Consider the following 25,209-nt stretch of genomic DNA (forward strand, 5'->3'; position numbering starts at 1 on the left):
CTACGACGGGAGGCATGAGGCCGCGACCGGGGACCACCGGGCGGCGGGGCAAGGCGTAGGCGGGGCAGGGCGGTGCGGGAGGCGAGGCGAGGCAGTGTACGAGGCGCGAGGGGGGTGCGACGAGGGGCGGGGGGGGGGGGGGGGGTTGGCGGCCACGAGGCAGGGCGGGTGTCGAGGGGGGAAGGCTGGATCACCTTCTCTGCATGGACCACCTGCGACTTGCTCCTTGGACCCGCCTACTCCCTGCTTCGTTGAATAAACTTCGTCGTGCATCTCTTCTTTTGCTTCTTTATTTTCGCAGTGCATGCATTCGTCATGCAATATTAAAGGACCTAAATAAGTGATTTGCCAAATTCAAATTTAAATTCAAATGTAGGTTTGGGGAGAGCACAAGTTCGGGGCCTAAAATGGAGGTTCGGGAGTTCACCGAGCCTACAATAAAAATAAAGAATAAATTTCGTAGTGCATGCATTCGTCATGCAATATTAAAGGACCTCAATAAGTGATGATTTCCAAATTCAAATGTAGGTTTGGGGAGAGCACACGTACTTCGTGGCCAAAAATGGAGGTTCGAGAGTTCACCGAGCCTAAAACAAAAATAAAGAATAAAATAGATTATGCCGTGGGGGATGCAGGGTGTAGGGTTCGAAAAATATATTTATGAGTGTCCAATATTTGTGTTGGTAAGGTTAGTTTTGTTGGTGAGACCATGAGAGTATGTCCAAAGTCCTGACCACTAGGAAGTTTGGAGGATAATCTTTAAACCCCTATCTTTCGTGGGCAAGGACTTTTGGGAGCCACTATACATTCAGCCCCTATTTTATTGGGTAGGGTTCTTGAAAGTGTTGAGGAGCCTTTTCACAATATCCATGGACAATTTAAAAAAATGGATTTTAAAATACCCTTAAATACTTTCCATGGACAAATTGTTCAACCTCCATTGAATAGTGCTCATCTTTTCACAAAAAATTTGACTTAGCACACTTAGTAACTTAGCGTATCTATATGATTCTTTCCTTTGTGTAGCACACTTAGCAAACTTAGCATATGTGAGTGTCAATAGGATCTCTCAAACAAGCCATGCCAAAGCAAGTAATCCTAGCTTTATACATGACATCAAAAGGAGCATGTCATTGCTTAATATTTTGAAGAATGATTCTAGGCTACAACAAAGTGATAACTGGGACAAGTCACATGCATCTTCAATTGCAATCATATGCCTAATAGTCCAATCACACCTACTCTTTTCTAGTAGTTCATCAAGTCAATTTTTGATGCTCCCATTGATCCTATGCTTGTACATTGGCAATCTTTCTCCACTTGATATAAGATACCTTAATCACATGGAACCAAAATTTTGTGTCTCAATTCCCCTAGTGTGCTTATTTTATTGTTGCTTTGTACAAGGAGATATACAGAGCTCGAATTGTTAGCATGGATTTATCAAGAAGGCATGCTTGGTAAATGATTCCAAATTTGAAGTATTTGAAGGATTGGAAAGGTTGATTGTTAGCTTCGGAGAGGATAAGTGGCTAGCTCAATGCATTATTGGTTGTCTAGAATGAGGTATGAGCCACTTAGGGCATACATCTCATAGGTGGGTTTAAAATGGGAAATCTTAGGTCATTAGTAGTAGTAATAATTGATTGCTTGTGGGGTGACAGTGACATTAGGAGATACTAAAGGTCATTTGTAAGCCTTACAAGACACCAATAAAACTTTTATTTTCTCTTTAAAAAAGGATTCAAAAGATGCCCACATCTAATTTGCACACAACCAAAATCTTTCTAAACTTAGAAAATTAGGTTGACAAGATATTGATGAGGCTCTCAATGTCACCATTTGGAAAATTGTTGACATCATCTCATGCTTTTTCATTTCTAAGGAAAGAAAAGAAAAGCCTAAGCGTGATTGGACTATTAGGCATATGATTGCAATTGAAGCTGCTACATGTGACTTGTCCCAGTTATCACTTTGTTGTAGCTAGAATCATTCTTCAAAATATTAAGCAATGACATGCTCCTTTTGATATAATGTATAAAGCTAGGATTACTTGCTTTGGCATGGCTTGTTTGAGAGATCCTATTGACACTCACATACGCTAAGTTTACTAAGTGTACTCAAAAGTATTCTAAGGATGTAGATTTGATGATTTTCACATCTTCAATGTATTTGGATCATGCAAAGACCCTACATATTCGTAGACAGAGTTATGACAAAAAAGTGTAGCAAAATTCAATGTGATATGACCCTTGTATTGCATGAAATTCCACTATGACTTTTTCGAGTGTTTTTTTGCTATAATTTTCTCTAGGAATGTTCAATTAAGGTGATGTAAAGATCAATGTTTAGGATTTTTGGACCTTTCAAATGCATTGAAATCCACATCTTTAGAATAGTTTTTTGAGTGTTAAGGAATGGAGAAGAGATGTGAGATGATGTTAATGATTTTCCAAACGATGAAGTTGAGGATCCCCTTAATATTTTGTCACCTACCTTTTTGGAAATGTTCTCTAATCAAACATACACATTATACTTTTAGAATTTTGATATTTTTGTGCTACTTTACAATGTTACCTTTGGTTATTTATCATTGGTTGCACTCTATTTTCTTTCTCCTTTAAAAGGCCTAAGGGATAACCTCCAAAATTTTCCAATGTACTGTTTGGCTAGTGTCATTTGAGAATGTATTAATGAAAAGTTCTCTTGTTAGTGCAAAAAGATTCTAGCATTATTGGTTGATTGATACGTTAGACTAAAGAATCATGTAATAAACCTTGTATGATGGGCTAAGCTAGGAAGCTGATTGTATTGGTCAACATTGTTAGAAGAGCAAAATACATAGGGGAATAATAGAAGACACAAGATCAAAGAAAGAGGCAATGCAAATATGGAATGAATAAAGGAAATCCACTATGGCAAGAGTACAATAGTTGAGTGCTAGCTCACACTCCATAAGCTCTGTCTCTCTAGATTAAGAATTTACTAGTATAAGAATGATAATAGATTGTGGTCACACTCCCTCCTTTTATAGAAAAAAAATAAAGGACTTGTCCTACCACAAAATAGATTGGCTAATTACCAAATAAAGAATAAAGTGATTTTCCATAAATTAGGTAGTGGGTGCATGTGAACCTATGATATGACCACTTTTAACACCCTCTTTGAGCACATGTAAACAATCAATGTGTTGGAATCACCAAAAAAAGTAAGCATGACTCCTTTAAGAAACCTAAACATTTGATACCATGCTAGAAGACCAAAACACACAGTCGAATAATAAAAGATAAAAGATTGAAGAAAGAGATAATGCACAAGGCGTAATTAGGAAAAGGAGTCCATTGCAAGTGGATGCATGGAGGTCTTGTAGACCCCAACTTATAGATGGATAGACCTATTTAGTCGAATGGCTTTCTATGTTGTTGTTAAGATTAGGGCTAACTAATAGTGACCAACCATGTATCAACATAAAATCCAAATTTACATTATTTAAGAGGAATGCAATATGACTAGACTACAATAAAGAGGTTGATACATTGCTCCTCTCATGTCACACTCTCCTTGAAGCAAATGCAATAATTGGGTTTCTCTCATCCTTAAGAGGATGCCAACTGGTGTCTTTAAAATAGACTTTAGATTACTATTCTTAGGATGACCTTAAAAGTCTAGGAACCCTTGGTTTTGGTTATTTTAGTTAAGAGTCAAGGATTCACTACAAGATAGACCTGAAGATAACTCAATTGGTAAAGGATGGGAATCTCATGGGATTCAAACAATATTGTTCATGGTGGAGAGGTGTCTAAGTGGCTACTAAAGGTTGTCTCCCCTAGCCTAGATAGTATAGGCACCTCGCAAAAACCCATGGGGAGAAGCAACATGATAACATATCTTTGTATGATATCCTACCAAGGAATGGGAGTATCTTTATTTTAAGAAAGATATTAGGTGAGATTTAAATCAATAGGGAATATGTATTCCAAAACTAACTAAAGATATCATAAGAAAGAATATGTGTTGCTTGCCACAAACCACCAATTATATCTAGAAGGAGGTGCTACATGAAGAAGACCATGAACACGCTTGAAAAGTTCAAAAAGAGGACAAAGCACAAAATGTAGCAAGGTATGTCATGGATGCAACACACTTGGCCATAGACCAACTTATTGCATGTGAAAGTAACCATGGAGCTATGAGAGAAAATGAGAATATAGAGAAGGAAATATAGAATCCATATAATGCTAAATGAAACATGGCTAGATATAATGCTAATGGCATTGATACTAAGGCCTCTACATGAGGACTAAAGAGGCAGTGTAGTCAAGCATTGAATGAAGTAATAAGAGGAGAGAGAGAATCTAGCAATGGGAAAGAGTAGAGATAAAAAACAAGCTAGATGGAGCATGTGACAATAATAACAAGATGAAAATGATGATCAACATTATCATTAGGATAAATATGATGACTTAGATAATAAAGATGATGTGATTAGAGGTAGCTTATGCACAAGCATGATAACATTAAGAAGGCTAGCCTTGAACAATACTACCTAGCCTGACATAACCATAGAGATATTTATTGCCTAGACCAATGTTGCGATAGATGCACAACACTTGGGACATTATACCAATTTCTATTCTTTCAAAAGTTGTGACTCACTTTGGTCATAATCTCAATGATGTAGAGCTTCTCTATCTCCCCAAGGCTCTTGCTCAAACACAATTCTCGCTTACTCATTCTCTCCCTCATTCCTAACAAGAGACACAAGACAATAGAGCAGAAGAAGTGAATGAATGCTCATTAGGTACACTAACAGAGCTTCTGTAGCATGGATGCATCAACAAGGATGAATACAAATGATACCTCCCTTATATAGACTACAATTCAAGTTAGGAGGTTAGGGTTAGGCCCTTGGTAATTTAGAGTTTATGCCCCTTTTTCGTTTTAGAGTTTCCATAACTGTGAATTAGGGTTTTCACCCTTTCCTAGGGATCCTACCCACTTTGTGGGTGTTCTTTGCTAGATCCTTTCTTATTCTCCATGAACTTTTATACCTGCAAAGAGAAACCTCATGTGCATTCACTTTCTAGGAGAGTGTGATAGTATTCTGTTTTGTGTGCAAGTTGTATGTTATTATTGATTTGGAAGATGGGTCAAACTTCAAGCAAGCTTCAAGTGTTGTTCCACACTTGAGGACCTGAAATTGTGTATGCGTATAATGCAAAATATTACATAATTGGAAGATTGCTTCAAGGGTTGTTCTTAATTGATGATGGTGCTTGAGGGAGCAATGAATGATGAACTAATGAAGATGGAAAGAATTGTTGTTGTTGAGGGAAGAGGAATTTGTCAAATAAGATCATGGGAAAACTCAAAAGATAGAATGGACTAAAGCTTCCAATCCAATTAACTTGTGAAGAATCATGGTTTCCCTATGGATAGCCACATAGGGTAGTTGATGTAAGTGGTCCCTTAGGTATGTCATGACCTTGATGAGCATGAGAAAATGTGTGGTAAAAATTCAAAGAGGGCTATGGGGTGAGAGATAGAGATGGATGACCAAGGTTATTAGACACATCCAACTTGAGGACCCCTAGGTGCGATGTGATTCCTGTATGTGTATCTTTTTTTTTGTCCTTTTTTTCCTTCTCTCTTTTCTTTGTTTCTTGAATAATACAATGCCATACAATTTGGCTTTGCAACATTTCAAATTTGAAAATTGAACGAAAAGGGATGTAAAGGTTGATGGAAAATAGAAATCCTAGCTCGAAAAATGAAACTATGCTCTATAATGTGCATAATGAAAAAGGAGTATTGAGCCTAGACATTTCTAACACATTGTCTTGTTGTTATTGAAGTGGTTATTGAAGAAGAGCTATACTATTGATAAAGACTTGTGTGATCATTGATGAAGCAAATTGCAACTTCTATTGAGGAAGTAGATTATCATTGGATGTTGAAGTTAAGCTATAACCTAAGTGCAATTGGGGCCTAATATCATTGTCTTTTGTAAGGTTGGTGTGTGATCTTATTGTCTTAGTATTTCTTTAGCTTAAGATTTTTAGAAAAGCTTCAATTATTAATATTTTCTACTTGTCCTAATGCTTTAGTGCTTTGCCTTGTCACCTGTGGTCATTTTGCATTCACTAGGGGTTTACACTCTACTAGTGCAACCTTTCAACTTAAGAATAAAGTATGTACAAAGTTAACTAGGGTTAGCTATTACAAGGATTAACGTTCTACAATTTTAAGAATCAACAATTGTAGAAATTTGGATTATACTCCAATTCAATAAAAGCATCAAGATTAGAAGGTTGCATGGCAGGGCCACACAAGAGATGGTGATATCAATGAGTAAAGAGGGATCATCAAAGTAATTGGCCACATGCAATTTCTCTTCACTTAGGACCTTGTCGAATAATGGGTGGTGTTGTAGATTTGCATGCACTTTTAGCTCTTAACCCAAAAGAATGGAGTGAAGTGAAAAATGGGAATGATGCATGGGATCAATTTGAAGAGTATTAATAGCTTAAGAAGGTAGAGGGGGAGGCATGTAAATAATGATGAAACTTCTTCACAAAAATCCATCCCTAACCTTTCCCTCTCAATAATAGAATAGTTTATTTGAGTTTCAGTAGTTGCATGTTGGGAAAGCTCCTTAGAAAATCTATGTTATGTTCACCAAGGTTGGCAAAATACTATTCCAATGGCAATTTTAGAGATTGCATCAACATGTGGGCAATAGGTGGTACAAAATACCCATTTTTAGTTTACATCATTGGTTATTTTTGGAAAAATTGGAGAAAGTTTGGGCTTTCCTTTTATGCATTTGAAAAAATGTTGAAAACTTTTGTAACAAAATGTTGAAATTAAAAAATGAGATAGAGAGGCTCATTATGATTTGGACATTTGACAGTTGAATTGTAGTGCTGGATGCATGCAAACTTTTTAAAAAAAGTGATGTGAGGTCTTGCATGGGAGTTCTTTGGTAGTGTTGGTCCGCTTGATGCTCTCTTCTTCTTGCTAAGGGTTTGTAGATTTCTACTTGCTTAGGACTCTTGTGATAGCCATCCTGAAGGTGTGAAGCTTTTAGGCTTCCATGGTTCTAGTTGCTAAAGACTCTTGTGAGTGCTAGATGTGATGAGGATACATTGCACAAATGTGCACATAGGGCAACCCCCAAAGCTACTTTGGAGAAATGGTCAAAGATAAAGGGGACCAAGACACCCACTAGCAACCACAAGGAGCCTTGCAGCATAAAAAGGAGCGATATAGTGGCATAGGGTTTGAAACACCCAAAGAGGATATCGATCAATTGTTAAATACAACAAATAATCTTTTCAACAAGGTGATAAAAAAAAGGTCATTTTTGTAGGATGGTAGATCAATAATAAAGAAAAGGGGCAAGTAGTTATATCATGAGTTTGTTGAGATGACAAGCTCAACATGTGCGAACATTGATGATGGACTTCTTGGTTAGATGGGTCTGCACGTCTAGACTTAGCATATTGGTGGTCACTATGATCCTCATATGGCCACTTACTTATCACTTATTTTATTTAGTTTGTTGCACCTACCTACAACTGGCATAATTATAGTGTCAGTTGATTATTATAGTCACTTATGCACTCTTTGACTTCATGGACCACTTTTATTTATGTTGTATCTTATCTATTCATTGTGTGAAAAAGAAAAAGAAGAAACCAACAAGAAAATATTTTGGCCTCCATCTCTCTTCTTGTGTTCTTGAGTGAGCTTCCTCTTGTATGTATGATTTGTGTTTAGCACAAGAGCTCAAGCAAGTTCCCCCAACACGTAATTTGTGACATGGTATCAGAGCGCTGCCACTAAGAGAGGTTGGTTTTGAAAGCTAAAGTGAAGGAAAAAAAGCAAGGATTTGAGCAAGTAAGCAATGGGTAAGAAGCTCTTCCATTCTTTCACTCTTTATCTTGAATAGTGTCTGTGGAGGCATTGGAAGTAAGGCAAAGCAAAAATCTCAGGTCGCAGTGAGATTTAGTGTGTAAGCAGAGCATTGCATATTTTGCATACAAGCCTTTCAGAGCTTATACTATAGCTTTTTTGGCCATCTGAGGTCGTTTGGGGCTCCATTTTAGACGTGTAAGGTTGCAGACAATAGTTTTAGAGTATATTGTGATTTCAGTTATGTTGATCGAAAGTGGATGCACAAGTTACAATTTTTGAATTTGTAAATTCTTAGGTGTTTATGTGGAAGAAAACACAAGTTTTATATGCTAATAGGTTGCAAATTACATGTACTGTTGAGTAGTCGATAAAAAAGGTTGCTTCATTTGTTGATGTGCACTTGTTATAAAAGATTGCAGAATACTTGCTTACTGTTTTGTATCAATTTTGTGAAAATATGAAATAATAATGGAAATCCCATTATTGAGAACCTGGACAAGAATAACTACCCATCACGAAAGTTTCATGTGATGAAGAGTGGTAGCAAATATTGAAATATGATACAAAAATATTGGACATAAAAATGTGTAAGTACTAAAATTAATCTAATCCAAAGGGTTGGTTATAGGGTTACCTGCTTTTAGAGTTGTAGAACTTCATAAAGTATATGAAGCATGTCAATTTGGTAAGCAGACAAGACAACCTTTTTCACATGATAGAGATGTAAGTAAGAATATACTTGATGTTGTATACACAAATGTTTGGGGCCTACATAAAACATATCTCTTAGTGGTAGCAAATATTTTATCACATTTATTGATGATTGTTCAAGAAATTTATGGGTGTATTTCATGAAAGAAAAGAGTGATATATTTGAGTAATTCAAAGCTTTCAAGGAGGCTACTGTTGAAATAGAAACATGCTTAAAAGTTAAGTGCTTGAGGTCACATAGAGGGGGAGAGCACCTCTCTAACGATTTTAGTGACTTCTTAAGGTGTCATGGGATAAAGAGATAGTTTACTTGTAGGTATAATCCACAGCAAAATGGGGTTGAGGAAAGGAAAAAAAAACATTACATAAGTTGCACGAGAATTGATGGGGCTGAAAAAAATTTGCCAAAATATTTTCTGTTTGAAGCTATTCATACTGATGTCCATAGTTGTAGTTCATAGAATGATCCCCGAAGAATGGTTTATAGGCAAGAAGCTCGAGGTGTCACACTTGAAAGTGTTTGCTTTTAGATGAATTGCAAAAAAATCTTGATCAAAAGGTTGAAAAATGTAGTTTTATTAAATATTCTTTAGAGAAAAACATCTATCATTGTTATAACCTTGTCATAGGTGAGTTCAAAGTGAGCATGGATGTTATTTTTTATGAGATGAATAGTTGGTATGCATCTAGTGGTGATGCATTGGATTATGATAATGATCATGATAGTTATATGCAAAAAGAAAAGTAAGAATCAAGAGCCTTAGTGGAGTAGAACCATCATCTGGCTCTACATCTACAATTAGCCCTTGGTTTGGGAGACTAAGAAGCAATCCCACATCTTCAAGTGTATCGATTAGTATTGTAGGTAAAGACAAAGGGAAGAAAAAAGTGTAAGATAATGATGCATCTGCTAGTCATTTGGGATTTGCTAGAGATTCCAAGGGTTTAGAGAGTTTGGATGATAAACTTGGTATTCCCTTAGTCAAGATACTAGGTGTACAAAGAGCACATGGTAATGTAAAGGTTCCATTAACGAACCTAGCATTAGGAGAAATATGGACTCTCTTTTTTGCCCCTTAAGGGGTTTCTCTCACCTCTCTCTCTCTAAAAAGAGATTCCAAAATAATATTATAAAAAGAGATCTTCTACAATCAAGCAAATCTCGTTTTTGTGTTTTCAATAGATTTCACCTATTATTTTATTCCCAAACTGCAGGATAAGGTCACTTTTTCTCAAAATCCTCATAACTAAAAAAATACAATTCTATTTTTTCTAAAAACGCAGCCAATCATTCTTTAATGCCCTCATGACTCTTTAATGCCCTCTTTAGTGCCCTCATGACTTTTCAATCATTCTCATTCTCGCTTCTTAAAAGGGCGGAAGTTAAAAAACGATATAAAATGACGTACACATCATATTTTAAGATTGTTTTTTACCTAGAGACACCTTTTTGACTCGAGAGTTTCCTTGTAAATTTTCATCTTTTTTGGACAAGTATATACCTATTTCTGGGCATTTTTTCATTCCCTCAGAAAGCTCTAGTTTTGTCCCAAATTTTGTGCATTCTTCTCTTTCCCTCCAGAATATGGTTTCTTGCATACGAGTTCTTCTGAAGCAGCGTTGAGGAGTAGTTTTGATACCATTTGTTGAAATCAAAGAATCTCTATCTACAACACACTCTACCCTGCTACAAGCCATCTTCCTCTTCAGAAATATGCAGTAAGAAATCTCTGTCTTCAACAGTCTATACTACAAGCAATCCAGTGATAATGGAGGTATCTTTATTTTTTAAATCTTTGTGATGTTATTATTCTTCACAGTTGTTGTTCAGTCCTTAAGCATCAATTCGTAGAGAGAGAGAGGGGGGAGAGAGAGAGAGAGAGAGAGAGAGGAGGGGAGAAGGGGGGGACAGAGAGGACTGTGTGAGATGAACAAAGAAAATAAGTGATAGAGTGACAGATAGTAAATTAGGGTAGAAGATAAGATGATGTTATTGTTTTCCACTAGCCAAGCTTCAGTATGAATGTGTTTAGGGTTTCCTTGATGAATTTTTGTTGAGAGAGAGAGAGAGAGAAAGAGAGAGAGAGAGAGAGAATATTTTGGATAGAACAGAAGATAAGATTTGATGCTAATTAGAGGTAGATTAAAAGCCAAGATTACAGGCTGATTAGGGGTTGATTAGGGTCTATCAAGACTGAAAGCAAGAGAAAGAGACAAGAACCAACTGGGTTTTAAAAAAAACACAGATATAGTGAATCAAAGGGGTGTAGTTCTGCGATTTGAATGTTAATCCAAGTTAACATTTGCATACTTTTTTTTTTGCAGAATGCAGGTGCAGGATGTACCAAGAGAAAGAGAGATATTCACTTTCAATTGGAGGATGAATATGCACCAATGTTCAAAAGAACTGTGGAAAGAGATGATGCAATAAGATGCAGGATGCAACAAAAAAGAAATGCAGGGAAAAAAAATGTGGACCTTTGGGTTGATGGGTGCATTTATCCACCCGATCCACTCACTCGAAGGCCACCACAATTTGAAGGGCTTACATCATTTGTAAAGTTTGCTTGTGAAGGCAATGAAGGATTGTATGGATACACATGCAGACTTGTCACACAAGGATTAGCAGGGGCTCATCAAACCTTGACAAATATGCAGACAAGATTACAAGGGAATATGCAGTCTTTGATGGAAAAGGATAGATTATTGGCTGAGAAGGATAGAGAGAACCAGAACCTACAACAAGCAATGTCTGTCATTGAAGATGCTATGCATGCTACACACGTGCAGAATATGGAGTTACAGTCTAAAGTCAATGACTTGGAGAAGGAGAATCAAAACATAGAGAGGAAGCTCACAAAAACTTTGGAGATTGGGCCCACTTTAAAAACCAAAGAGGCACGTCGGCGCATCCGATCCGTTAAACCAATTGGCCAATTAGCCAAAGGAAGTGGACAATATCATAGACGGATATATGCTCAATCTACTACAATGAGAAATATGTTTCCTCATGCAGAGAATGATACTATTGCCAAAGTCCTTAGCAAGAATATGGTCAAAAATGCATTGGAAAATCGTAAATTCAGGGACATTGTGGATGGTGTTGCTAGTGAACGTCTTAGGGATGTGAGCAACTTGTTTACTACTACAGATGCTCAGGGATTATGTGACAAGGTGGGAATGAGTTCTGAGTCATATAGTATGCTCTATCAACAATTGGATACAGGTTTTAAGCAAGTCTTCAATACTAAGCGAGTAATGCCTCTGCCAAAACCATTTCACGTGAAGAAGGCTCGAAAACAACTAAATGAGAAAGTTTTAGAACTAATTGGTGAGCCTACGCATCTGGAACACACACATATTGAAGTATGGTTCCAAAGAAGTTGCCTTTGTATTGAATGCATCCAACAACTTTGTATTGGATATATGTAGGGTTTAGATTGCTATGGTCAAGTTTTACAATATGTCTATGGAAGAATGTAGAGGCAAGCTTAAGTTTGTCCTCAAACTTGATGAGAGTGAGATTATCAAGGGGCAAAAACTTGAGCGTGTGAGTATAACACTTATGAATCAAGCATTGGATCCCAACATCGATGAAAAACATCCTTTATACTTCAGTGTACAATCGGAGAATGAAATATGGTGGCTTGCAGCATTTGAAGTACCAAAGGAGGACCATGAAGTACTTAAAGTTTTTTTTAACCTCACTAATATACCCAGTGTTATTCAACAGCAAAATAATGGAGCAGTTTTACATGTTGAGGGGTTTGGGGACTATCAAGTTGAATGGCATCTTGCAGGTGATTTAAAAACATTGAAGTGTATGTTTGGTTTATCAAATGCAGCAAATGCAAAATTTCCGTGCATATACTGCATGCAAACTAGGAAGAAAGGGAAAGATGGAAAGAAAGAATGGCTTGCCAAGGCAGGACAACAGGGTGCTCCGACACGTGATCAGAAAGTCATGAGAAATGGAATGCTAATTCCAGTGGATCCAAACTGGCGCCCTATTTTGGAAATACCACTAACAAGGGTTCACTTTTGCACATTGCATTGTTTGGTTAGAATAATTGAGAAGCTAGTATATGAATATATATGCTTTGCATACAAGATGCAGCCCGTGTCAGAATCTGATGCTACATGCAAGAAGGTAGAACAAGTCCTCTCTGAAGTTGGATTGCACGGAGGCCAAGTAGAAATAAAAAAGGACGAGAAAAAATCAGGGAAGAGTGGAAATGTTCCTTGTAAACCATGCTTTGGCGGACCCAAGGCTAGAAAGTTTTTATCTCCACCTCGAGATGAGGAAGGCAATATACTAGTAAAACAACCAGAGAAGTACGAAGCATGGAAAAAGTTGCACCTTGCTGTTTCAGATTGGAGCAATGGGGGACGAACGAGGATTGCGAAGGCAGAAGTGTGGATACACCTAGATAGATTAGCAGCTCTCTTACAGAAGTTGGGGTTTATGGATGGTGATGCCAATGCATTTAAAGAGACAGCTGCTAAATTTCATAAGTCCATGGTGGAGGCATGGACTACAAATAGCATAACACACTACATGGTCAGTATTATCACCATTGCAAAAAAAATCATCATTTCGAATTACTTTGTGTTTCTAATCTCTTTTCTTGTGCAGCATATACTTGAAGCACATGGTCCATACTTTGCAGATCAAGGAAGTTTGGCAATATGGTCAACTCAAGGCATGGAAAGATCTCACTGGCAAGCTCGCTGTGCTTTTCAAAAGGCAACTGATCATGGAGGTGGCATCAATGATTCCAATTCTATGAGGCAATTATTCCAATGGTGGTATAGGAGACTAGAGATACGATACGAGGAAAAAGAAAAGAAGTCCAAAACATCTCAAGCAGAATCTATAAGTAGGGCAATATATGAAGTGAGAAAAGCAAGATATGAAAACAGCACAGCTAGACAACGGCACGCAGAATGGTTGGCAACCCAAGAGAGAGATGGCAAAAAAAGGAGACCTAGATAAAGATAATAATTTTGATGCATTTAGAGTCCACAAGAGAGCACAAGTCCCAAGGATATGACACATCAATACTCATATCTCTAACATGAGATGTCTTATAAATTTTCTCTAAAATTTCAAAGGTTTGTCACTATATTTTTCAAAGTCGATTTCGAACTTTGTTTTTTAATTATGAAAAGTCGATTTTGAAATCCTAAGACAAAGATATGAAAATTCTAAACATTGGAACATTCATTGGCCTAGAGAGAGAGGGGGGGGCATGAGGGGGGTGTCAGGAGATAGAGAGAGGTAGGGATGGGGTGGAGAAATGAAATGAAATGATAAATTTAAAATTCATTTACACCACAGTAAGTTTGAAAGTTTCGTATTTAAGTCGTCTCTCCTTTCATTTTTTCCCATTGCTCTCCACTCTACCCTCCACCTTTCTATCCTTCATCATCACAGCCATGGCACGTTCCAAGCTTCCTATCAAAAAGGCGCATGCGAGAGCAAGAGCTCAACACTCTTCCGAATCTAGTGAGCGTACTGTGAGTGACAAAGATCCCCTGGTGACCGATAACGGTGGCCCTACTGCAGCCAATAATGGTGGCGCTACTGTGGCCAACAATGGTGGCCCTAGTATGGTCGATAATGATGGTTCGCCATTGTCCAAAAATGGTGGTCCACATGCTCCAGCTGCTCCACCTCCCACTACTGCTCCAGCTCGTAATACACACCCTCCAACACATAAAAAGCGAAGATGGAGACCAGGCACAGCTGCGCTACGCGAGATAAGGAAATTCCAGAAGAGTGCCGACTTGATTATTCCTAAGGCACCATTCTCCAGGTTGGTGCGAGAAATACTGCAAGATCTACAGTCAGGGCATCATCACAAGTTCTTTTCGAGGAACCAGGCAAGGAATGTGGGGCGATGGTCAAGCCAAGCCTTGCTTGCTCTCCAAGAAGCAGTTGAAAGCTACTTGATTGATCTAATGAGTGATGGTCAACTTTTAGCCATTCATGCCCGACGTATCACTATTAAGCCCATAGATCTGGTTCTTGTTCGCAGGATCCGCAATAACAAGGATGCATTTAATCTTAATGTCAACAATATGCTTTGAGAAGCTACCTTGTAATTGGATCTATGTTTTTAGCTCAGGTTTGGTTGTAGATTGTAAGGAGCTTAGTTTTGGGTTATCTTTCCAGTAGACCTTCAAGTATTTGATAGTAGTGGCCTGCAAAATGGAGCTAAATTTTCCCTAGCTCTAGTTGTACTTGGTGCGATGCACTATCTACCGTGTATTTCATAGTTTCGCAATGCTAAATCCAATATGTGATATTCTATTTTGACCATGTTTCGCATTGTGTGAATTTTCAAGTTTCCAATTTTGTAAGTAGTTTTGTTGAGGATAAATTCAATGTGCAACCACGTACACGTCGGTGATCAGTTGTACATGGACCGATGCACTATATCCTTACTATATTTAGTGGTTTGGCAACAGTATATCTGATGCGATATTCCATTTTACCCATGATTTATTTTTTGTCAATTTTTAAGTTTCCAATGTTTCGCATTGCGAGGTTGACAATACATTTAATCTGCAGTTGCGCACACTCATTATCAATACTTTTAATCTACAGTTGCGAGGTTGACAATACATTATCAGTGCAGTATAATGCAGTTAACGCATTTTCAAAAAAAGATTGAACCGTCAAATTTATAAATCAGAATCTGGTGAAACTTCACCCTCATGCTGGGCATTAGAAAAACTCATTTATATTAAAAATTTGGCCCCATCAGAAGACATGGTACACACCAAGCAAGCGGCCCGAAGATACCCCCTTGGAAATTCCATACGGCAGCCACGTCCTCCAGCTCCACCACCACCACCACCACGCCAGCATCGCAAGCGTCGATGGAAGCCAGGCACAGTGGCTCTTCGCGAGATCCGCCACTACCAGAAGACCACTCACCTCCTGATACCGAAGGCTTCATTCCAGAAGTTGGTGCGGGGGATCATGGAGGGCATACTGATCATGAACAACAAGAACCAGTTTCCATACAGATCACGCGCGAAACAACCGGATCGCTGGACTGCCCAGGCCCTCCTCACACTACAAGAAGCTGCTGAAGCCTACCTCATCGACTTATTTGGAGACTCAGTCTATGCAGCGGTGCATGCAAGGAGGGTCACTGTCATCGAGAGGGATCTGCGGATAGTCAGGTTCTTTCGGCGATGGAAAGATAGTCCTCGCGGAGGTCAGCAAGGATAGAGGTGTACAAACTCAAAAGCACATGGAATGTAGCTTCTGAAGACATTTTGTAAAGCCTTGGTTGTAATGGACCCCATGTAAAATTGTTATTAATACAAATACAAAGTTTTTGGCGCGTCTTATTTTTGTTTAGTTGCTTGATATTTATTTTATTTACGTCGTTGAGTTATCGTTACATGCGTTCGAACAAATACATGTTGCGCACGAATTCGATAAAGCACTGTGTATTAAATTTAGGGTACGAATCGTGTTACGTATAAATTCGATAAATAAACGTAACATTCAAGTAAAAAAAAACAGTAAATGACACGTATCACAAACTACATTGCACTCGAATCCAACAAACATCAGTTTTCATCACTTGAAGAGAAGATTACAAAGTGCAATATATCAGTGATGCGATATCAGTAGGCAATAAGTACATCTATTCTCTCCTAGGCTTCTTGGAGCTAGGCTCCCCATGGTCAGAGCTATTCTTGATCATAGGCAACAATACATTTTGCCCCAATAGTTCCTGTCTAATGACAGTGGGGTCTTCAACACCGGCAACCATGCCACGGGCCACCATGGAGAAAAGTGGGCCGGACCTAGTACTCGTGAATAAGTAGAGAAGCTTCGAACGTCGAAGCAACACTACTTTCTCCAGGCTGGAGTTGGTCGGGATGGTCTTGAAGGGCCCAGCCTTTGTTAGTGCCCTCAACTTCAAGAAGTTCTCTGCAAAAGCAGGGGAGCATGTCTTATGAAATACAATAATGTCATTGACAAGCTGCCCAACGTACTCCTTCAATGCCGAGTCTTGCACCCTTCCTTGGCTACCAGATCGGCCACCCTGCCTAGATGAAAACTCATCTATATAGACAATCTCCTGCAACACACAAGTTTAGTATCAGACTCACTATGCATGGAGTGTGCTGAAGATATATAAATCATATTCATATGAAACTTAACCAGTAGGGCCTCTAGGGCATCGGGAGCACACAGATGTTTTTTTGTCGGGATCGGGCCCCCAGATGTGCCCTGGCCGGAGGCTCGCGTCTGGGGGCCTGAATCTGCAGATTCAGGCCCCCAGACGCGAGCCTCCGGCCAGGGCACATCTGGGGGCCCGATCCCGACAAAAAAACATCTGTGTGCTCCCGATGCCCTAGAGGCCCTACTGGTTAAGTTTCATATAAAACCGAGAACATTACCTTCTCTGCATCATCTATCTGCCGCTGTAATGGAGCATCCAGGTCTGCTCCTGCCACTGGGTTGCCCTTGTCTCTCTCCTGGGTAGGCACTGCATAGTCGGGTCGAGGACCAAAAAGGCTTTCCTGCAACCGCTCAAACTCCTCATCAGAGATCTGATACTGTGGCGCCGCATCCTCAATCTGCTCCTGGATGCTCACAATGGCAGAGATGTCATCGATGCTCGTGCCATCATAACGAGCTACCTCATCAACATGTGGTGGGGCATCCTGTAAATCAAAATCTATGAAATCACTAGGTGCATCACGCACCATGATACAGTATAGTTCTTCTTCCCTAAGCTCCAACAACTCTAGCACATCCTGCATGAGTAGATATTCCACCCCCTCGATGGTGATAGCATGGAGAGAAGAGAGGGGTGGCTCTTCACTCGTGGGCATCTCATCAGGGCAGGGAGGTGGGTGCACAATGGCCAAGCTCTGTGCTGCCTCAACACTCAGATCGAGAGTGATCTCCTCAGGCTCCCTCTCAAAGTACTCTAATAGTGGCCGAGAGGGTGCGTCGATGTCCTCGTCACTGTCCTCTTGCACCTCAGTGCACATAACATATATGGCAAAGGCGGCATCCCTCTCAATGAGATCCATCGTGACGTGGTCCTGTGACGAGGTGGGCACTGCTCTAGCGCGGAGATGTTGCCCCACATGCACCAGGGCTCGACTTATCACCTTTGCATGGCTGGATCCGGCACACAAACTATACAAAAAATCCATGGGAACCCACCTGAGAGTGGAGTCGGGAATAGAGCAAGTGAGAGGGTTCACTGCATCACAAAACGATGCTAGTATACTAGAGTCAGGGTCTACAGCGGAAAGCGAGCTCTCTAGACTCAAGGTCACGCAAAACCTAGGGTATATCTGGTCCCCTATGTGCGCGTAGCATGTGGAACTGATCCATGCGGCGAAGGCGGGAGTGGTAGCCATGGCACACAAAGAGAGAAGGAATGAGAGCACAAGTGTAGGGAAGTGGAGAATGAAAGTGAAAATGAGTTTGGAGTTATAGCTTTTATGTGTCTAGGGTTTTAAATAAAGGTTCTTTATAAAGTTATTAATTCTAAAGTTTCAAATTAAAACTCTTACCTTAGTTTCTTTATTTCAGTACTTTAAAGTCACTGTTAAAATTACTCATACAGACAAACGCTTCGTTCTACATTATTATATCCTCGAATATGTTTGGGTCGCTGAGTATATTCAAGTCTAACGAGAGAAAATATATAATTTTTTAAAGAAAATAAATCTAAAAGGCCTTGAAATTCCCTTTGGATCCAATTTAATATTAAAATGTAAGAAACGAGCAGCAGAGATGCGCTACAATATATCATTGTGCAAAGACAATATTCTCTAGATTATAGACCTCTAACCTGCAATTTAATTATGATTTTTAACTGCACGATTGAGTAATTATAGTATGTATTATCACACGCTTGGATCACAGTAAACTAAAATTTAAAGTACTCAGAAGTTCAAAAAAGGTATGTATTCGCTCTTTATAAAGTTTTTTTACAAGGATTCCACTATCTCAAGGATATGTGGAGAAGCACATTGTTTACATGTCATGGATTGCTCACTACGAGTCCTGACTTTTCTATTATCTAACTTGAAATAGAAGTTGTAGAGGGGCTCACTGGACATTAATTGGATTTCTTGTCTCAGAAAATAAATGGGCCAATGACTCTCTGCACTGACTACGAAAGGATTATGACCACTCCACAAGATTACCACATCTACGAGCGCTGTATGTGTGTCATCTCGGATATCTTGATCCAAGCTGATCCACTCCCCTCGCAAAAGTCACCATCTTCTATATCGAAAGCGAACGCACAGAGTTTGTCTAGCAATGAAATACCTGTAATAAAAACAAAAATAATGGTAAGTGATCAATGCAACTAACATAACAATTCATCTAAGCGAGACCTATGTCAATTAAATCAAGGTATGCAAAGTAGTAAAAAAAGTTTTACCTGAATGTAATATCAGATTGGTTGACCCTGCACTCAATCGTCTCATCAAAATGTGTTCTTTTGACTTCCCAAGACTCACCCAATAACTGACTCATCCATTCCTCGAATGGACACTTGCATTGATAAGTAATCTTTGTTTTCTTCAAAACATCACATGAACCAAACAAATGTGCAAACAATGAGAATGGAATAAACCAATTAAGATGCACATCTTTGGAGCCTGTGGTGGGTTTCATAGCACTATTGATGTCAGATTTTATCTTCGACTTGCAAGCTCCTGACAACTCCAAGCTACCAATGAACCATTCACCACTAGACAGTGGCGGCAATGGGACATGCTGCAATCTCTGGCTTTCTACCACATACAATGAATTATAAAAAAAGATATTTTGAGTGGCAAGTTGACTTGTAGAGGTATTATCATAGATCAAAGAACCTATCTCTTCATGCCAAACATGTATCTTGCCGCTTAAACATTCCACATTCTGCCATTCATGCAAAGTCGATGGATATAGAGCTGTCAATCAAACAAGACTGAATTAGAATACTGTAAAGACTTTTAAAAACAACTCTGATACAAAAGAATAATCAATGATAAAATTTAACAACTTACTGTTTTGTTTATAATTTGCAATGTTGTTCTCGTCGTGTACAGAGATTTGTTTATGCATATAAACATGTTGAATCAACACTTCTGTTACTGCACTTGTGCCATTAAACACTTTTCTGAACTCTAGAATTCTACCTTTCCAATGTTTGCTAGGGTTTGCAACATCCTTGCGCTTCACCTTGAAACTCCCTCGAGTACTTGGGTGCATCAAAATCCAATCCAACTTATAATACTTATCACAAATCCAATTACCGCCATTATCTTTCCTGTTGAAGACCTCCACTGCAAGTATGCTACTGATATTTTTCCTCCGTGAAGACATCTGTAACAACCAAATACAAAAGTTACCTATCAACATGTGTATAATTTGCAAATGTTCTCTCCAAATGAAATTAAATTTAAATGGATCAATTTAAAAAAGAAACATTGTACCTGTAATTTCTTTCACAAAGATCCCTAGATATGTTGAACAAGAAGTTGACTTATAGCAAGACCATTGTTCCTTCACTGACAGATTCCTGTAGTACAAAAACAAAAGAAATATTGGGTCAACGCATACATATAACTTATATAGGCTTTGTCCAAATGTGTTGAAATTTAACCATGGAACAGTAGTAAAAAATGGCAATATACCTGTGGCTTTCTCTGCAAAAAATCCCAAAGATGTTGTAGAAGTTGAGTTCTTAATAAATCATTGTTCTTCACCCTCAGAGATTCTTGGAGTAAAAAAACAAAGGAAAGCTCAGTATGCATGTAACTTGTATACATTTTGTCTAAACGAGATAAAATTTAACAGTGGAGCAACAAAAAAACAAGACAATATACCTGTAACTTTGTTTACAGAGAAACCCTAAGATGTTGAAGAAGAAGTTGAGTGTTCAAAATCCCAAAGATGTTGTAGAAGTTGAGTTCTTAATAAATCATTGTTCTTCACCCTCGGAGATTCTTGGAGTAAAAAAACAAAGGAAAGCTCAGTATGCATGTAACTTGTATACATTTTGTCTAAACGAGATAAAATTTAACAGTGGAGCAACAAAAAAACAAGACAATATACCTGTAACTTTGTTTACATAGAAACCCTAAGATGTTGAAGAAGAAGTTGAGTATTCAAAATATCACTATTATTGACTGTAAGAGACTCCTAGAGCATCAAAACAAAAGAAATTACATGTCAGAGAATGCACATAACTTGCACAGGTTTTCTCCAAACGAGATAAAACTTTACCATAGAACATCTATGGAAGAGAAAAATATACCTATAGAGTTTTGTGAAGAGAATCTTAGGGCTTTGGTAAAACAAGCTCTGCTCTCATAAAACACATGAAACTCTCTCTGTGCTTGTGCAAAGCAAATGAAATTTTACAGGGTTACAGACAGGGCAAGAAACAGTGAGGCTGTAAAATTTCGTCAGGAAAGAAGAAGCGGGGAAAGAGATATGACAAATTTGAGTTCCGCCTAAAAAAGAGGGGGAAACTGAAAAGGGGAGAAAAGAAAAGTCAAACATAAAAAATAAGAAAATGAAAATTCGAGGCACAAACTTCCAAGAAGTGACAGCTTTGTACTCCCCTTTTCCCTTATTTTATTGCTGAGGGAAGATTTGGTCCAAGATATGGCTAGAAGATTCATGTTACATGAATCTGGAATCCCAGCTCTCTCATTGGTTAGGCCTATATTTGTTTATTCACTCCTTAAGGGGCAAAAAAGAGAGTCCATATTTCTCCTAATGTGGTATCTAGTTCTAGCAGGGTTAGATACCTTGTTAAAAGATTTCATTTTGAAAGTTATGAAACTCACCATTATGCTTATATGGTAAAGGCGGTTAAGGATGTTGAGCCTAGTTTTGAGAATGTTATTGGTTATGCTAATTGGGATGCAACAATGAATGAGGAGATGAGTGCATTAGAGGTCAATAAGACTTGGGATCTAGTACAATTACCTAAGGGCAAGAAAGCTATTGGTTATAAGTGGGTTTGTAAAATTAAGCATAATGTAGGTGGTTCTATTAGCATATGTAAGGCTAGGTTGGTTGCAAAAGGCTATGCTCAAGCATATAGCATAGATTATGAAGAGAAATTTAGTCCATTTGCTAGGATGGAAACTAATAGATGTGTGATTGATTTGGTAACATCCAAAGGTTGGAGTTTGTAGCAAATGGATGTAAAGATTGACTTCTTGCATGGTAAATTACAAGAAGTATATATACAATGGCCAGTAGGTTATGAGGATTTAGACGATCCCACATATGCGTGTAGGTTAAAGAAGGCACTCTATGGACTGAAGCAAGCATCTCAAGCATGGTTTGACAAGATTGGAGAATACCTTATCAATATTAAATTTTATGTTTCTGATGTTGATCACTCACTTTATGTGAGAAAGGGAGATGCAAACTTGGTAACCATAGTCATCTTTGTGGATGACTCAATTATTACATGTGATAATGATAGTGGGATTGCTGAAGTCAATGACCTTTGAAAGAAGAAGTTTGAGATGAAGGATTTGGGTGAGCTAAGGTACTTTCTTCGTATTGAGGTGATCAAATGTGATGACGGTATATGACTGTCCCAAAGGTGGTATGGCTTCGATATGTTATTTAAGTATGGTATGATAGCATGCAAGCCTCTTTCAATGCCATTGGAGCAAAATGTGAAGTTGAGTCCTAATGTTGGGGATGAGATAGAAGACCCTACTATGTTCAAGAGGATAGTAGGGAGTTTGATTTACATGACTGTCACAAGGCCAAACTTGAGTTATATTGTTGGCCTTGTCAATCGGTTTATGTAGATGCCTAAAAAGCCTTATTTGGATACTGGTAGACACATATATGTGAAGTCCAATTTGAAGGGAGAGAGCCTAGATTAGAAGTACGCAAGTGAAAGTAGGAGCTATGGTGGAAGGAGCAAGAGCAAGAGCTATATATATATATATATATATATATATATATATATATATATATATATATATATATATAGATAGAGAGAGAGAGAGAGACACACACACACACACACACACGCACGCACACACACACACACACACACACACACACACACAAAAGATGTGGGAACTCTAACAAACACAATGTGTGACTGGTAAATGTCATTGAAAGAATAAATAATGAAGTGACAATGATGGGTGCCCACCATCTGCAGTGTACAAGTGTGCAGATACTGCCAATGTAACTAATACATAGGTGGCTAGGCTCATCCAATTCATCCAAATCCTCATTCACAATGTTCTCGGGTTTGACACCCCCATTTTTAAGTGGTCTAATGTGTAATTTTTGCACTAAAACCTACCATATGTGGGTCTTCCAATAGTTGTAGTTGGTCCCATCCACTTTCTCAATATTAAAGATATCATTATCGTGAGAATCGCTAACCATAATGAGATGAAGCAAGTGCATAGAAGGGAAAAACATGTAGTTGTAATTTTCTACAAATCAACCCCAAAACCACTACTTGTAAAAGAGTGGGGATAGATGGGTAGGACACGGATTAGCATGGAGAATACCCAGTTATACTGATAGGGTATATAAGGTGTTGAGAGACCCAATTAGGGCATCGGTTTATCAATAATCAAGTCTCTTTTCTCCTTCCTTCCAGCTTTCATGGCTCCCCTCCTCTTTCTCTCTCTTTTCCTATCTTTCTCTCTCTTATGCTAGTCTTTCTCTCTCTTCTTCTCTCATCTTCTTCCTCTTTCTCTCTCCTCTGCAGTCTCTCCCTTCTCTCCTTCTCTCTCCTAGGTCTCCTTCATTACAGTTGGTATCAGAGCTTAGTTTTTAAATCCTTCCTTTCTCTCTCCTTTCCCTCAAATCTAGTCTCATTTTCCAATAATAAACCCTACTTTTCAGGTACACAAGTAGAGATGGCAGCTTTCTTGGAAGACACACAGGAGCTATGGCAGGATGTTTGACTAAATTTGGAGCAGCAATAGCAGGAGGAAAGGGCATACAAGGACCTCCAATAGGAGGCCAGCTTTGTAAAGAAGCTAAGAAATTAATGGGAAGAGGCTATCAAGCAAGGAAACAGGTTCCTGCAGCACCACATATGCTTTCTTGTAGGCTGGACGTGAAAGCATCCAACCTCCAGTAGCATCAGCTTCAACAGCAGGTTCGGAAGATGTACAATGCAAGGAGGGAACTTTCGAGCAATGGGGGGGAGTTTCGGATGAAACATTGCTGAAGCCAAAAGATCTCACCCAGCTCATATTCTTGATATGTTTCGGTAGTGATTGTGAGGCCTCGGGGAACAGACAAACCAATGCTAGCCATTTCTGCAAGGTTTGCTCCTTTGCCTCCCATCGATGAATTCATAGACTTGTCCCCTTGACTCCTTCCTTTCCCAAAGGTAAACACTCTCTACTTGGTGACTGGCATCGGAGGAGCCATAGCTTAGGCACGCGCACTTGGGCGTGAGAGGGCGCAGCTGTGCACAGCAGGCCATGCCAACAATGGAGACTTGAGCTTCGTATTGTTCTCTAAGGAACCCTAGAAGCTAGAATCCAACCCACCTGATTTTGGATTGAAGCAGGCAGTTGTGTTTGCCATTGAAGCATCAATGGGGTCATTTGTCTGCCCAAATTGAGCACAAGAAAGGACTGCTCTTGCCAAAGTGCCAAACCAAAAAATATCCTCACCTCATAATCCACTTCAATATCTGCACTAACATCCTGATATTGCTGGTATTCAGAAACCAAGTCATTCATATTGCTTTCAGCTTCTGTGAACTCCATCTCATCCATGCCCTCCCTTGTGTACCAGTGTAAGAAAGCCTTCCTGCGAAACATGACTATAAACTGCTCTGAAACTCGCCTGAACATCTCTTGAATGGATGTGGAATTGCCAACAAAAGTTGAGGCCATTTTGAGACCTGTAGGAGGAATGTCACACACACTGGACTTCACATTATTTGTAATCCACTCCAGAAAATAAGATGAATTCTTGTTTTGCACATTGATCAACTGTTCATCAACTTCCTTGGTGCTTGTGCGGCCCCTGAAACAAGTTGAGGCTATAAGGTACCGCCCATGGTATGGATCTGATGCACACATCATATTTTTGGCATCCCACATTTGCTGAGTAAGCTTTGGTACAGTCAGGGCCCGATACTGCTGTGAACCTCTAGATGTCAAAGGTGCAAAACCTGCCATAAAGAAATGAAGCCTAGGAAAAGGGATTAGATTCACAGCCAGTTTGCGTAGGTCAGAATTAAGCTACCTAGGGAACCTAAGACAGCATGTGACACCACTCATGGTGGCTGAGATCAGATCATTCAGATCACCAAATGTAGGAGTTATCAGCTTGAGAGTTTGGAAGCAGATGTCATACAAGGCTTCATTATCCAAGACCATGCACTCATCTACATTTTCAACCAGTTGATGAACAGAAAGTGTTGCATTGTAAGGCTCTATAACAGTGTCAGAAACTTTTGGGAAGGGGAAAACAGAAAATGTAAGCATCATTCTGTCTAGGTACTCCTCTCTAATTTTGGAGATTAACAATGTTCCCATGCTAGAACCTGTGTC

At 38.9% G+C, this 25,209-nt stretch overlaps 1 pseudogene; it reads right to left on the reverse strand.

The window, feature by feature from the left end:
• Nucleotides 1-25,209, reverse strand: LOC148023470 (tubulin beta-1 chain pseudogene; annotated as a pseudogene).

The sequence above is a fragment of the Lygodium microphyllum genome, chromosome 16 (genome assembly GCF_053477565.2).
Source record: "Lygodium microphyllum isolate KBCC chromosome 16, Lygodium_microphyllum_v1.1.10, whole genome shotgun sequence".
NCBI lineage: Eukaryota > Viridiplantae > Streptophyta > Polypodiopsida > Schizaeales > Lygodiaceae > Lygodium > Lygodium microphyllum.